At 39.1% G+C, this 17,333-nt stretch overlaps 1 long non-coding RNA gene across 1 annotated transcript in view; it reads right to left on the bottom strand.

Annotated features, from left to right (window-relative positions):
- The window catches only part of LOC132362260 (uncharacterized), a 151,913-nt gene that overhangs the window by 124,939 nt on the left and 9,641 nt on the right, over positions 1-17,333 (bottom strand). Inside the window, exon 2 of the long non-coding RNA XR_009502320.1 lies at positions 9,953-10,141. This is a non-coding gene — a long non-coding RNA (uncharacterized LOC132362260). The remainder of the gene's footprint in view (positions 1-9,952; positions 10,142-17,333) is intronic.

The raw sequence follows: 17,333 nt of genomic DNA, 5'->3' as shown, positions 1-17,333 counted from the left end.
AACAAGATAGAAAGCCCAGAGATAAATCCATGCACCTATGGTCAACTAATCTATGACAAAGGAGGCAAAGATATACAATGGAGCAAAGACAGTCTCTTCAATAAGTGGTGCTGGGAAAACTGGACAGCTACATGTAAAAGAATGAAATTATAACAGTACCTAACACCATACAGAAAAATAAACTCCAAATGGATTAGAGACCTAAATGTAAGACTGAACACTATAAAACTCTTAGCGGAAAACATAGGAAGAACACTCTTTGACATAAACCACAGCAAGATCTTTTTTGACCCACCTCCTAGAGTAACGGAAATAAAAACAAAAATAAACAAATGAGACTTAATTAAACTTCAAAGCTTTTGCACAGCAAAGAAAACTATAAACAAGACAAAAAGACAACCCACAGAATGGGAGAAAATATTTGCAAATGAAACAACAGACAAAGGAGTTATCTCCAAAATATACAAACAGCACATGGAGCTCAATATCAAAAAAACAAACAATCCAGTTAAAAAATGGGCAGAAGACCTGAATAGACATTTCACCAAGGAAGACATACAGATGGCGAAGAGGCACAAGGAAAGATGCTCAACATCACTAATTATTAGAGAAATGCAAATCAAAACTACAATGAGGTCTCACCTCACACCAGTTAGAATGGGCATCATCAGAAAATCCACAAACAACAAATGCTGGAGAGGGTGTGGAGAAAAGGGAACCCTCTTGCACTGTTGGTGGGAATGTAAATTGATACAGCCACTATGGAGAACAGTATAGAGGTTCCTTAAAAACCTAAAAATAGAAGTACCATATGACCCAGCAATCCCACTACCGGGCATATACCCAGAGAAAACCATAATTCAAAAAGAGTCATGTACCACAATGTTCATTGCAGCACTATTTACAATAGCCAGGTCATGGAAGCAACCTAAATGCCCATCAACAGACGAATGGATAAAGAAGATGTGGTACATATATACAATGGAATATTACTCAGCCATAAAAAGGAACGAAATTGAGTCATTTGTTGAGATGTGGATGGATCTAGAGACTGTCATACAGAGTGAAGTAAGTCAGAAAGAGAAAAACAAATATCGTATATTAACACATGTATGTGGAACCTAGAAAAATGGTACAGATGAACTGGGTTGCAGGGCAGAAGTTGAGACACAGATGTAGAGAACAAACGTATGGACACCGAGGGGGGAAAACTGCGGTGGAGTGGGGATGGTGGTGTGCTGAATTGGGCGATTGGGATTGAAATGTATACAGTGATGTGTATAAAATTGATGACTGATTAAAAAAAAAGAAAGCTATACTGGCGGCAGGCCAGGGTCAAGAACATCTATGCTTCCATGAAGTTGTCCCAGGCTGCTCTAACCATGCTGTTTTCTGAACTCCTATAGATATTATACAATATATAAGCAATAATAAACAGGTGTGTCAAAATAAAATGCTTTTAGCAGCAAATATAGAATAATTCACCCTGATAGGACAGCAATGGTTAAAATTCACATGAAAGTAAAAAACTTTGGGTACAATTTCTTCCCTGGAGTTAGAACTTTTAATATGTTAATGGGCATCTTGATGGTACAGGAAGAGCCTTATATTTCAAATGATGCTAGTGTTTTAAGGAACAGAGTTCAGGGAACACCAAGTTAGATTATAGCATAATGTATTTAAGTAAGAGATCATTAAAGTTAGTATTTATGCTAGCAGCCTGTAACTAGAATGGCTGTGGAGTCCCACTTCTGTATATCCTCAAGAACAGAACAGGGCTTCCCTGGTGGCGCAGTGGTTAAGAATCCGCCTGCCAATGAAGGGGACACGGGTTTGAGCCCTGGTCCGGGAAGATCCCACATGCCGCGGAGCAACTAAGCCTGGGCGCCACAACTCCTGAGCCTCTGCTCTAGAGCCTGCAAACCACAACTACTGAAGCCCACACGCCTAGAGCCCATGCTCCACAACAAGAAAAGCCACCGCAATGAGAAGCCCGTGCACCGCAACAAAGAGTAGTCCCCGCTCGCCGCAACTAGGGAAAGCCAGCGCACAGCAACAAAGACCCAATGCAGCCAAAAATTAATTAATTTAAAATAAAAAAGTGCTTCTCTGCATATACCAAAAGAAAGCCATGCAGTAAAAATGAAATTTCTCGTCATGTTTGCTAACTGCTATGGTCTGAATGTTAGTGTTCCCCCAAAATTCATATTTTGAAATCCTAACTCCTAAGGTCATGGCATTAGGAGGTGGGGCCTTTGCGAGGTGATTAGGTCATAAGGGTGGAGTCTCAAATGGAATAAGTACCCTTATAAATGAGACCCACCTTTCCATGTGAAGTTATAGCAAAAAGAAAGCTATGAACCAGGAAGTGGGCTCTCACCCGACATCAACTTGATCTTGGACTTTCCAACCTCCAGAACTGTAAAAAATAAATTTCTGCTGTTTATAAGCCACATGGTTTATGGTATTTTGTTATAGTAACCTGAACAGACTAAGATACTAACACAGTGTTTCTTTCTGTAAGCATAGAAAACACATTAAAGGGAATTGTGTCCTGTGAGAGGTGAATCTATAAAGAAGCTGGGTATCGAGTCATAAACCCACCACAGAAAATCAAAATAAAAAGGGAAACGCAGCTGAGCATTTTCCTTTTGTGTGTTCAGGGGATTTGTGACTTATTCTTTGTGCAGAGTACTACACATCTTGGAACCAGATAGTTTAAATAAGGTAGTAATATATAATAATTTTTTAAATAGATCTTTATTGCAGTATAATTGTTTCACAAAACTGTGTTAGTTTCTGTTGCACAACAAAGTGAATCAGCCACATGCATGCACATGTCCCCATATCCTCTCCCTCTTGAGCCTCCCTCCCCTCCTCCCTATCCCACCCCTCTAGGTCATCGCAAAGCACTGAGCTGATCTCCCTGTGCTATGCGGCTGCTTCCCACCAGCCAACCATTTTACATTCGGTAGTATATATATGTCGATGCTACTCTCACTTCGCTCCAGCTTTGCCCTCCCACCCCATGTCCTTAAGTCCATTTTCTATGTCTACCTCTTTATTCCTGCCCTGCAACTAGGTTCATCAGTACCATTTAAAAAAAAATTTAGATTCCATATATATGTGTTAGCATATGGTATTTGTTTTTCTCTTTCTGACTTAATTCACTCTGTTCCATCCACCTCACTACAAATAACTCAATTTCGTTTCTTTTTATGGCTGAGTACTATTCCATTGTATATATGTGCCACATCTTCTTTATCTGTTCATCTGTCGATGGACACTTAGGTTGCTTCCATGTCCTGGCTATTGTAAATAGTGCTGCAATCAACATTGTGGTACATGACTCTTTTTGAATTATGGTTTTCTCTGGGTATATGCCCGGTAGTGGGATTGCTGGGTCATATGGTACTTCTATTTTTAGGTTTTTAAGGAACCTCTATACTGTTCTCCATAGTGGCTGTATCAATTTACATTCCCACCAACAGTGCAAGAGGGTTCCCTTTTCTCCACACCCTCTCCAGCATTTGTTGTTTGTGGATTTTCTGATGATGCCCATTCTAACTGGTGTGAGGTGAGACCTCATTGTAGTTTTGATTTGCATTTCTCTAATAATTAGTGATGTTGAGCATCTTTCCTTGTGCCTCTTCGCCATCTGTATGTCTTCCTTGGTGAAATGTCTATTCAGGTCTTCTGCCCATTTTTTAACTGGATTGTTTGTTTTTTTGATATTGAGCTCCATGAGCTGTTTGTATATTTTGGAGATTACTCCTTTGTTTGTTGTTTCATTTGCAAATATTTTCTCCCATTCTGTGGGTTGTCTTTTTGTCTTGTTTATGGTTTCCTTTGCTGTGCAAAAGCTTTGAAGTTTAATTAAGTCTCATTTGTTTATTTTTGTTTTTATTTCCGTTACTCTAGGAGGTGGGTCAAAAAAGATCTTGCTGTGGTTTATGTCAAAGAGTGTTCTTCCTATGTTTTCCTCTAAGAGTTTTATAGTGTCTGGTCTTACATTTACGTCTTTAATCCATTTGGAGTTTATTTTTGTGTATGGTGTTAGGTACTGTTATAATTTCATTCTTTTACATGTAGCTGTCCAGTTTTCCCAGCACCACTTATTGAAGAGGCTGTCTTTTCTCCATTGTATGTTCTTGCCTCCTTTGTCGTAAATTAGATGCCCATATGTTAAGGTAGTAATATATTTAAGAGCACCTTTTGAAAGTTACAATCCCCAAGGTAGATACACCATAAGAATCTTTTCATTGAAAAAAAGAATTCAAACAAACACTTTTGTTATAACAAAAGAGCAAAATGAATCGTGGTGTGGGTAGTATGCTGAATTCACAAGAAGCAACGTTCTCTCCCAGCCTGATACTGGATAAGTCATTTTTCAATTAAATACTTTTATTTGTTTATTTTTTTTTTCTTTTTGGCCACGCCACACAGCATGCGAGATCCAGGTTCCCCAACCAGGGATCTGACCCCCTGCATTGGAAGTGCAGAGTCTTAACCACTGGACCACCAGGGAAGTCCCTAATTTTTCAGTTAAAGTGCCTTTTTCTCAATACTTGAAATGTTCTTGGATGAGTTGTAAATTGTTCATGTTGACTGCATTAGGCCAAATGGTCATTTCATATAAACAGGAACAAGACTTCAGCTAATCCAGAATAGTGTGACAAACATTTTGATTCTTTGACTGAAGCTTTAGAACGAAGTCCATAAAAAACAGGAAGATACTGAAATCAATTTACTGTGATCTAGACTTAGCTTGCAAAATCAGCTAAGGCCTAAAATATATATGCTTTGAAGCACAGGTCTATCAGAAGTGATAAACTTAGTGTACTGTCTATTTTGTCTTCCATTTCAAAAGGCAAACAAAAGGATCAAATCATAATTTTAAAAGGCTTCAGAAATACACTTATATTACCTGCACTTAGGACATGTACGAATTTGGTAAGAAAAATTCTGGAGAAAAAAGACAGACTCATCCACACTATTCTTTATTTTTCTGGAAAGAGGCTTTCAACACAGAAAAAGTCTTAAGTTAAACTAATCCACCCTTCTCCCCTTTTATGGGCCTGCCCTTTGGAAATTATAATCATTTGTACAAATAATTTTACTCCACAGTATATTTATTGAGGCAATGCATAATTAGTGGGGCCTTAACATCTTTCTAGCATTGCCATGGTCTGTGAAGAACCTAAGAGAAATGTGAGATATATTCTCTGCCCTCTAAGGACATTTCATTCTATTAATTTTAGAATTCTAGAAATAATACCAGAGATAGTTTAAAAACTAAAACATTTTATTTTCCTGATGAAACATACTTGCAAACATGAATCTTAAGCAAAGGTACAATCCTGGATACTCTATTTTATTATTCACCTGGATGGAAATGGCCATCTCTGTGTCCAGACAGCACCTACTACCTTAGAATAACCAAAAGAATGGTTGTTTTCCTTCATTAGATTACTGGCCCACTACATCTTTGTTTAGAAGAAGATAGTTTCATTGCCCACTGTCACATTTTTATTTGTATTGACTAGGTTTATGTCCAATAGAAATGCATGCCCTGTGCCCCAAGAGATAGCATAAGAATAGTCATGGCAACATTATCTGAAGTAGGGACAAACTATAATCAACCCAGATGTCCAACACAGAAGAATGGATAAATGAATTGTGGTACACGTTTACAACAGAATACTGCAAAACAATGAAAATCAATAAACTGCAGTTACATTCAACAACATGGATGACAAATGGAAGAAGCAAGACTACAGAATACATCAAGTATGATTTCATTTACGTAAAGTTCCCCAACACACAACACTAAACTATATGGATGTATCTGGTGCATATGGGTGCATACCAAAGTGGTAAGACTATAAAAAAAGCAAGGAAATGATCACATAAAAAGTGAAATTAGAGCTTATTCAGGGAAGAGTGTGGGGAGAAGGTTCTGATTGGGAAGAAATTCTACTTCTTCTAATTCTCCTCCTCTTCCACCTTTTCCTCTTGTTCCTCCTCCTCCTTCTCCTCCTTCCCCCTCCCCTACTCCTCCTCCCCCTCCTTCTTTTTCACCATAGGTGGCAGTTACAAGGGGTGTTTACTCTTAGAACAATTCGTAAACTGTACATGTCACATTATCACTTTTTTATGAGTATATTATACTTCACAATAAAACACATCTAAAAAACCCACAGGTTACTATGCTAAATATTAAATACATACATATATACATACATGTGTGTATATAATACATACACTAAACTCTACTGGTTTCAAGAGAAAAAAAGAAGAGTGATTCTGTATTAGACTTCTCTTGTCATCCCCCTCGCCCCGGCTTCTGCTGAGCACAAAAGAGCGCAAACATACCTAAAAAATGAAAGCGATAAGGGCTTAAAAGTACACCAAAATATACCATTCCTTGTCATGAATGTTATCTGAGAGTTTGAAAGACTTATGTGGCTTTTTGGCTGATGGTGGAACTGCAGGTATATATTCCTATTTTCTCCTTTGTCTATTGATATAACTTACTGATATAACTATGCTGAAGCAGCTCTTGAGAAAAATGGGTATCTTCCTGTCCTTACAGCTTAGACACAGAAGCTGTACTTTGATCTTACACCTAATGGCCTGCCCCTAAGTTTCCTGCTTCTGCCAGCAATGTTGATTCTAATCTTAGAAAAAGTCTGCTTCTTTGAAGGAAAAAAAAAACACACTCAACAAAAACCCTGAGCTAACCCAGCCGTGTCCACCTATAATATGTTACCTGACTTGAGTTAAGCCTTCATCAACCTATTTTTCTCCATGCTCCTGAATTAGTTGGGCACTAGGTAATTGTGTTACCTTTTCATCTGCCCTGGATGAAACCTATAACAATACCTGAATACTGGTGATATGACATCCTCAAAGCCTCTTTCAGCAATGATCCCAATACAAATCTTGGTTAAAAGACTGACAATATACAACTCTAACATGTCACACCAGAAGGAAACTGGGTTGACCAACAGCCCACCTCTGTGCTCCAGGAGGATACACTTTCTAAAAGGAGCACAGAAAAATACAGCAACTTTGTTCTCCCCTCTGTGATCATTATTATTGTATAGCTCCTGGGTAGGTCAAAATCAATTTTACATTTAAGAATACCTGAATATGATCTGCGCTCTTATAAGTTAAATTTCACTTTTCAAAATCAATACTCCCACGTAATATCCTGGTGGAAACAATGTAGAGGGCAATACAATTCACTCTTGATCTTCCAAAGGTTTATCCACAGCACAGCTTACTTCAAGCAAACCTTGATCCAAAGTTTGGTAAAATAACCAATTCTGCTCAAGTCACATGTGGCCAACACTCTGTCTATTTAATCTAACAACCAGAATCAAGGCCTTAAAGGCAAAATAATTATTTGCCTCTCTTTAGCCTGGCAAAGATAAGCAATCTTTTTAGGCTGGTGCTTTATTTCACCCTGAGTTACTACTTCCTTTTATTGCTGTTTTTTTAAATAAGGAGACTAGGAATGCATTCTGCCAGGAAGAAAGGAAAAAGAGCTACAGAACAACCTTATAATGAAGTTGAATTATTCTACCTAAGTATGTCTACATTGTAGCTCATTACTTGGCTCAAAATACTATATGTCAAAGGATATTTCCCCAAATAGAACTATATACAATAAGAACATGATTTAAGAGGTACAGACCATAACTGGTAACCCTGTTCCCCAATATCACTGCTATAAATGGGGTCACACTGAATTAGAGTTTCCCAAAATATCTCTCACATTCAAATACAAATTCTAAGATATTTCAAAATCAAATCTCATTATGTTGGAAGTAGTTACCATTTGGCTTATATATACCATGGTTTCCCTCACTTATAATGAAATTTAAAAACTGACATACAGGGACTTCCCTGGTGGTCCAATGGTTAAAGAATCTGCCTTCCAATGCAGGGGACGCAGGTTCGATCCCTGGTCACGGGACTAAGATCCCATGTGCCGCGGGGCAACTAAGCCTGCATGCTCTGCAGCCCATGCACCACGACTAAAGAGAAGCCCCTGCACTGCAACTAAGACCCGACGCAGCCGAATAAATAAATTAATTAATTAAAAAAAGATTGACATACAGTATATGACTATTTTCATGGAGCAGAAACAAATGTGTTCTGGGACCATATTTAAACTTCATATATTAAAAAAGCATTTTAATAGAGGAGGGATAAAAATTATCCTCCTTACATTTGTAAGCAACTGGAATTCAAACCCAGGCCTTCTGAGTCCATGGCTGGTGTGCTTTCAACATACCACAGCTGTACTTAGTTTCCTTAATAATGACTTATCCAAAATCTTCATATGAAAAAAGTGATTTTAGGAAACAACTGCAACATCCCAGGCTTTTGTTTTTAATTAGACAAACATGCATTCTCATTTGTTTCTATCACTCCTCCCAAACGATTCCTTACAGAATAAAATCTGAGTAAAAAAACATGAATTTTCTACACAAACATTTTCCCTCAAGGTTCCACCTGAAAAATATTATGAGAAATTAGAAGATCACAGCCATATGCCTCCTTTTTCTACTCCTCAGTGGTAGTCAGTGACCAAAGAGTGACATAACCAATGCAAGAATAGGATCTAGAGCCTGCACATAATAGTATAGATGATTTTAATTGAACACTAGACCATAAATTAAGTGTAAACAGTTTCTAAATCAAATGTGGTTTAAAATTAATTAAATACTTACAGCAAGAAGCTTGTTAATTCATTAAAGTCAAGATCACACTTATTCAGATAATTTCAACCATCCAGCAGCTTCAACTGTTATTTTATTTCCTTTAATTAATCTCTCTCAAGATACATATAAGCATATAGCAAAACCATCATTTTATCAGATTATAATATTAGCTTTAAAATTTTATAGCCAGGGACTTCCCTGGTGGTGCAGTGGTTGAGAATCCACCTGTCAATGCAAGGGACACGGGTTTGAGCCCTGGGCCGGGAAGATCCCACATGCCTTGGAGCAACTAAGCCCGTGTGTCACAACTACTGAGCCTGCGCTCTAGAGCCCGTGACCCACAACTACTGAGTCCATGTGCCACAACTACTGAAGCCCACGCACCTAGAGCCTGTGCTCCGCAACAAGAGAAGCCACCGCAATGAGAAGCCCGTGCACCACAATGAAGAGTAGCCCTCGCTCTCTGCACTAGAGAAAGGCCGCGTGCAGCAACAAAGATCCAACGCAGCCAAAAAATCAATTAATTAATTAAGAAAATATTTATAGGCCAGCATGGTTATTTGTACAAATGCTGGAATTCTGAGTTCTGATAAAGGGTGCCAACCATGGAAATTCACCATCTATGAGTAAACAGCTGTTGTTATATTTAAAATCAAGCTAAAAAAAAAGAATATGTGTGTGTGTGTGTGTGTGTGTGTGTATGTATAACTGAATCACTTTGCTGTACGGCAGAAATTAACACAATATTGTAAATCAACTATATTTCAATTAAAAAAAAAGGTAAAATCAAGCTTCCTTCAGTTTTTGGACAGCCAGTGATTGCTTAAGTAATGTGCTATGTGGACATAGAAAATAAAATTTTAAACACTTATCTTTGTGTCAAACTGTGTTAAACAAGGCAAACAAACAATTCTCATTCAATGCATAGCTCCCTCCGAGTTAGATATTTTAAAGATTACTAATTCAAAGAAGGAATTCTAAAACAATCACCCAAAGCATGAAAAAAAGTCACCCTAGTGGACCAGAGTTTCATAAAACTAACTGCATAAGAAGCTATCAGTGTATGAAAATGGAATAGGAAAATCTGAGACACAAAACTTTGGCTATCAGGAAAAATTTCAGCAAATATCAATAATTTTAAAAAACTTGGAATCGATTATTTTATATCCACCTGTGGTCTTTGATTGTTAATTGTTGCCTTTCAGTGATTGAATTACCTCTCATGCAGTAGCCTTGCTTAAGCTCAAAGCTGACAAAGTTGATGGAGAAGCTGCAGAGCAGAGAACCTCCCACCGAGGGCAGAGCAGGTAGTCTAGGAGAAGCTGCAGTTGGCTTTTCTTGAAGTCATGAGGTAACAGAGTTGTCGAGATCAGTGGTCCCCATGCTCGTCCGTTCATCAGAATCACCTGGGGATTGAAAACACTCCTGATGCCTGTGTCCCACCTCCAGAAAGTGATTTAATTGGTCTGCATGCGGCCTGGGCTTTGGAATTTTAAAGAGGCGTAGGTGATTCTAATGTGTGGCCAAATTTGGGAACAAATGGTCTATATTCTTTTATGTTTTTAATCTTAAAATTTTTTTGACAAATTAGATTCATGTCCATTTTCTCATACTTCCTATATGTCTCATGCCATTTTGGGAAATCCATGGAAGTACTATGTGTTCTGGAATACTCCCACAACTGTACCCTGTACAATACAATTGAATTATTTATCATTGTCAAAAGGAGAGTAAAACTAGGAAGAATAAAGGCATGGATAAGCTGAATTTCATAAAATGTTTCTTCATGACAAGAATGACTAGGGTATGGATTTTCTTTCAAATCCAAGTCTTAGAAACTTTATTGCTTTCTATCCTAAAACCAGACAGAAGACTTAAGAGGACACTGCTTACAATAATCTGTGCTTAAGGAATGATCTGGATTTGTGTGACCTATTCCAACTTCCCACTTTATCAGATGGAGCAAAGGCAGCTGCTGGAATGAGGAATAAGGAACTGGGTCTCACACATGAATAAACCTGTAGAGATACTAAGTTCATTAATGTTCTTGTTGGCAAGAATCAAAATGACTTAGAGGCAGCCAAGTTGAATTACAGGTTTGATTTACTTAGAGATACATGCTATGCGGACATCAGCATTTTTTTACACTAGCCTCAAGGCAGGCTTGACAACAAGTGTGCAATCTCTTCCTTTCACAGTAAGATTCAGTTTTATTTCCCTGTGGCTTCTCTGCCTCCTGTGGGGGCATACGTCCAGACTAGAGGGGAAAGAAAATAGTTTTAAAAGTTAAAAATGTCAGTTTATCAATAGTGATTAATGGGGATACTAGATATCTTTGCTCCTTAAAAAAAAAGCACCCAGAACAGGTGAGTAGATTGACACTGGAAAGCACGTTACAGTGTCAGAGATTCATAGTAAGAACATGTAATTTCACTCTGATACATGGGGTTAACATGCCTTAAATAGACTGAAGTACTGAGCTGAAGGTATTACTCCTTTGAAATTAAAACAACGACCAGATCATAATGAAGCTATGTGGATGTCAACATCAGAACCTTCCCACCTCATGACACAATGTAATCTTATGTCAGCTCAAAATTCTACTAATAGTTGGGCAAACCAAGGCATTACTCACGTAAGTGGGAAGTGGGGTAAAGGCTCCCAAGGAGAAGCCTGTGGTATGAGTGAACTGTAGACAATGGACAAAAATCAACAGTAAAAAGCAGCCTTTATTGTTCAATTTTAAAGGTTTGTTTGGCTTAGTGAAATACAACGCTTTCTAAAAGCGAATACAGCTAATTCTCAAGATCTTCCCAGTCTTACTGAAAGCTGACTGCAAATCACCAAAGCACACAGAGACGAAACAGAAGCTATGTTCTCGATTATTTCCCAATACACAAAATCATCCACAAAGATGTGTTCTTTTGGCAAGTGACATGGCAATTTGGTGTTCATCTCTAGTGCCAACTGCAACCAGTTGTTTTTTCTGAGTCTTTAAACTTAGGTCTTGAAACTAGCTCTTCATTTCCCTGTCTTCTGCTTTTGCTTCCCCCATATTTGCTGCCAAAGTTACAGTCTACCACCCACACAATGGTCAAGCCAGAACTTGGGAGTCATCACGGGCTCCTCTTTCTGCATTTCAGTGCCTACCTCCAAGTCCCATCCATTATGTACCCTGAATATTAAATTAATCCTCCCCTCCATCCCTTATACCACCACCAGAGGTCACGTCCTCATCCTCACTGGTTTCTGTACACTAATTTTGTGTTCTGTCAACACTCCTCCCTACCCTTCTGAAGTTTTTTCTGGAGTTCATGTTACTCAAACATGAACATACCATCTCCCCACATATTCTTTAACAACTCTGTGCCTTTACTCTTGTTTCTCTTTTGCCTGTAATGTTCCCCCCTGCTATGTTCTTGCTGACTAGCTTTTTCTCTGTCAAGCCCTTTCTGACTTTATCAGACTGAGTTAGGTGTTTCCTTTTCTGTGCTTCTTATACACCTTGTACATAACTCTACTAGAGGGTTTGCCACAGTGTTGTCACTGTTTGTTTACATGTTGGTCTTCTCTCCTGACCTATGCATGAAGGGTGAGCTGCTTATCCTGTTCAATGTTATATCGCCTACGCCTGGCACTCAGAAGGGCTTAAAACGTTGATTTAGACTAAATCAGTGATTCTTCAACTACTCACTGGAATTGCCTGAGGAATTTTTTAAAAGACTGAGGCTTGGATCCTACCCCAGACCAATTGAAATTGAATTTTTGAGGGCAAACCTAGGCACCTGAATTTTTTTTAAACTTCCCTATTGATTCTGATGTTGTTAGTCACTGAAAACCACTGTGCTAAATTATTTCTCAGGAAATGCTAGTTAAAACTGCACCAAGAAAACATGAAGTTGGAGGGTCTCCTGTGAGTTTTTATTTTTTAAAAGGACACTGTATTAATTATCTATGGCTGAGTAAAAAATTACTCCCATATTTAAATCTTAAAATAACCAAAACTGATTATCTCACAGCTTCTCTTGGTCAGGAATAGGGGCACAGCAGGGCTCAGAGTTTCTCAGGAGACTGCATTTGTGGTGTCAGCTGCAGCTGCCATCATCTCAAGGCTTGACAGTGAAGGAGAACTTCCGTCCAAGTCCACATGTGTGGTTATGGCGGGGTTCGGTTCCTCACTGTCTGGTGGCTAGAAGCCCTCCTCAGTTCCCCTGCCTCTCCATAGCGCAGCTCACAGCTTGGGAATCTGTTTCCATTAAAGTGAGCAAGTGAGAGAGCCAGGAGAGGGTGAGCTAGATGGAAGCCAGAATCTTCCTGTAACCTATTCCTGGAAGTGACATCCCATCCTGTTGCTGTATTCTATTCATCAAAAGTACGTTATTTGGTCTACCCCAAACTCAATGGGAGAGAATAACGACAAGGGCATGGATACCAGGAAGTAGGGATCATTGGGAGGCATCTCAGAAGCTGCCTACCACAGACATTTAATGATACTTGGCTTAAAAATTAACCTACCTTAAAGGAATCCCAACCAGACTGCCTTAACATTAGGAGTATGCACATCATTGGTTTCCTTGTAAAACTGATCCAACCTGCTTTGACAGAGATGAACCAGAAGTAAACTGACAGGTATACTTTCTAATAATAAATTTATATTTTTTGTTTTATTATCTAACTATAGATGTATTAATTTAAGGCCATTTATACAAGACAATATCAAGGGAGGTCAGTTTGCATGACTCCAGCCTTCACACAGCCTTATGAAGTATGTCAATGGGTTTTTCAAAGATATTGCTCCTCTCTTTTCCCGAACATCTTCCCAGTCATACAAATTCACAGAAAATAGGCCACTTTAAGTATTTAACATAAATTTTGTTTTTAGTGAAGGGCAGGCAACAGTAAATCTAAAGGTAAAATACCAAGCAAAAAAGGCAAGTTAATGCACAGACTTTACACTGATCAGAGTAATCAATTTTAATTTTATTTCATATTTTTGAGGGAAAAGCCAATGTATTGGACAATACTGAATACTGATCTTAATAACCAAACTTTCTTTCCTTAAAGATCCCATCAATACGAAAGACTGCAGTTGTCTTCAGACTACTCACCATTTAATGCTAAGATGGCAAATTGAAATGGCTTAACAATATTTAGTAAAACAATACAACGTAATAAAAGCAAAAATATCGGTGTTAAGGCACAAATGACTTGCATCCTTGAACCTGATATGGACAGCACATTTACACGAAATCCTAAACTTTAATTTATATTCCAACTACAAAATGCCATCTCCCAAAAATCAATTGGTTTTTGGTGCAGAAAGTGCTAGCCTTCCAGATTAAGAGTACTGCCTTTGATAGCACCTTTCTCCTTGAATCATTTCCTAAATATTTGTTCAAAAATATTAGTAGCCCATAAAACCTGATGTGATTTTTAGAAAGGGTATGATCATAGTGCAAGGTTATTAAAGATGTAACTGAGAAATTGTGTTTTAAGTACTTTATACATGGGCAGAAATGACTTATGAACAATCTATGTAGTTTGCTTTTCAAAAGATAAAAGAGCACCACTGAGGGGAAATCCACCCTTTCCTTTAGCTGAAGCAGCAATTTTTCATGACTTGATTTTACTAAGACATGGAAGATAAAGCCATGATCAGCTACTATTACCCAACATAAACAATTCTGTTTCAACCACTGTGAGTTACAGCAGCCATGAGGATTAACGCTAGTGACCTGGACCGTCGAAGCCCTTTAACCACTCATTCCCTGAGCCATTCAGTGCTCATGGCCTAGACATACTTATATGGGGCTTAAGTTTGAATTGATTAATCTTACTTAAAAGGTGGCTTTTTAGCTGCCAAACTGAAAGGCTGGTTGAAAACAGACGGGTCATCTAAAAATTTAGTAAGTTTTTTTTTTTTTTCCACAGTAGTATGAGTTAGCCATTCTAAAACTACCTTTCACGCATTCTAACCTTGAGTAAATTATACTGAGGAAAATGGTAGCCAGGTTTCTTTCTGTTGATGGAGTTACAAATATGAAAAAACAGAAGACTAAAAAGTAGTGATAGACTGTAATTGAAGGTATCAGTATAACCTGGTAGTTTTTGATAGGTACAGAGATAAATATAGATACTTGTATGCATATCCGTCTGCTGAGAGGAACTGCAAGCAATGACACACGAGGAGCAATGAGCAAACCTAGCACTCAGCTCATGGTTCCTGGATACCATTCTCCACGAAAAGAAAGCAGAGCTCCTTGAAGAAATGACTGATTCCAGGGCTGGGGCAGGGAAAGTAAAAGATGAGCTGAGAACATCTGGTTGTACCAAAAAGTAAGAAAGGGCTTAAAGAATGATGAGGACATGACACATCTGGGGCTCCTGACACACAGAGGACAGACACATCCTGGCACTCCCATTGATCAAATCTAGGACACTGAGAACATCAAAATAAATAATGATGGTAATGGATTTTAATGTTAACTAAGAATCCATGAATCCATCTGTTATAAATGAGTGAAGGAGAAGGGAAACAATTCCTTTTATTAGAATGTCAACAAATAAATATAGATGGAATGATGGAGTTAGAAAATCTGTCACTCAGTTGGATAGGGACTGGGGGGACAGACAGGTTTGTGTCCTGTGGTCAAGTGTTCAGTCTCTTCAGGGCACAGTGATATGCCAAGAGCTGCTTCTCAATGGGCACACAATTATCTGCTGCGGATGGCATGACAGTGCTTCAGAATCCCAAGGGTCTGTGTCATGATTCTTCCACTAGACTTGCCATAAATTCCACACCACATCTTTTCCCATCACTGACACCACCAGGATCTGCTGGATCATATGGTTCAACTGTTAGTCAGGGCTGCTTGCATTGAAGCCTGGAATTGTCACAGAGCCCTTTTCTGTTCTGGGCCCTATTTAAAGCTGGCAGCCTTCCATGTCACTTGGTACCTAAGCCAGAGCATTTTTCCTAGTTGTAGAATGTGCTGATTCCAGAAGCAAAAGAGGCCTACAAAGTGCCCTACCTCCTTCTTTGTGGTAAAGGCTGTAAGAGGCAGCAATTTGTCTTTCACTTTGGAGGGGATATCCTGATACTCCTCTGACCGCTGGACCTCTAAAAACTTTACTGAAGTGGCTGGTCCCTGAAGCTTCATAGTGTTTATCTCCCATCCTCTGGAGTGCATGTATCTTACCAAGGTCTTCAGCATACTAGCCACCTCTTGCTCATCTGTCCAATCAGCATGATGTTATCAGTAAAATGGACCAAAGTAGTGTTCTGAGGGATATTTAAGTGGTCCATATTTCTTCATATTATGACAGGATGGGAGAGTTAACACAGCCCCAAGGCAAAATTCAGTCTAAATGAATATCGCTGACTGTTCATGAATGTGGACTGTTTCTGATACTCTTTTCCAATTGGAATGGAAAAAAAAAAGTATAGCCAAATCAGTGATATACCATGTATCTGAGCCCTTATTCAATCTGTTCTACCAGAGTCCAGCACAGAACGGCCACTGTGATCAGGGTCTTTACTTGGTTAAATCCGTAGTAGTCTATAGTCATTCTCCAGGATCCATCCCGTTTCTTTAGAGCCCAGACTGGTAAATCAAAAAATTAGGATTGGGATTAGCACCCCTGTGTCCTTTAGGTCTTAAAGGATTAGTTAAGCACTAATCCTCACCATTGCCCTAGGATACAATATTTTGCCTGACTTACTATCTTGGAAGGAGTGATGGGAAGTTACAGAGGGCTCCATTTGGCAGTCCCCACTATGATAACTCCTACCTCCACAGACCTGGAACCCACTGCAGCAGTTACTCGCACTGCCACAAATATGTTCCAATTACGCACTTGGGGACTGGGAAATGACCACTGGGTGGGTCCATGGACCCAGTGTGCCCACTGTGAGACTAACTTTAGCAAGAATACCTGGTCTGGTAGGCTCCCATTCTAACAGGAAAGCCGTGATGTTGCTTTACATCTCTGGGTATAAACATCAATGCTGATCCTGTGATCAACAGTCTTCAAAATACCCGATTATTCTTTCCCCAGGGTATGGTCACTCAGATAGCCATAGAGTCCTTTGAGAAGAATTGTCATGCATTTATGTACTTGCCATGGTGTAGTAGGGTTCTTCCTCCTAGGAACCTGTTCATATATCAGTTCTGGATCTGAAAATTGTCTTAGGTCTGGGAACCAAGCAAGGGATCATGACTTTTTATTGCAATTACCACCCTCAGCCTCCAGCTCCTCTATTCTTGCTTTTTATAGTAACAGACATTAATGAGCACCCTTGTAGACTGCCCATCTATTTTCCCCCTAGGGAGACTATTCTCTATTAGCCGTCTCCACAACTCCTTTTGAGTCAAGCTCCTTTGACTGCAATGACCTTGCCAGTCATTATGGTAATTGTGGCCTTCTAGCTTCTGCCAGTTAAGCAACACCACCTGGCCTCTTTTTCTTCAGGGCTCTATTATTCCCATGGATGCTAATGAGCCAGCTCTGTGGCTGCTTCTCTTACCTCCATCACTGGCCTGCAGACTTCTTAGTGATGTTGGTGCCTCTCTCACCACTGCTTTCCTGATGGCCTTG

This window comes from Balaenoptera ricei, chromosome 3, assembly GCF_028023285.1.
Source record: "Balaenoptera ricei isolate mBalRic1 chromosome 3, mBalRic1.hap2, whole genome shotgun sequence".
NCBI classification, from domain to species: Eukaryota; Metazoa; Chordata; class Mammalia; order Artiodactyla; family Balaenopteridae; genus Balaenoptera; species Balaenoptera ricei.
The sequence above is the reverse complement of the archived record's forward strand: the minus strand, read 5'-3'. Positions and strand labels throughout refer to the sequence as shown.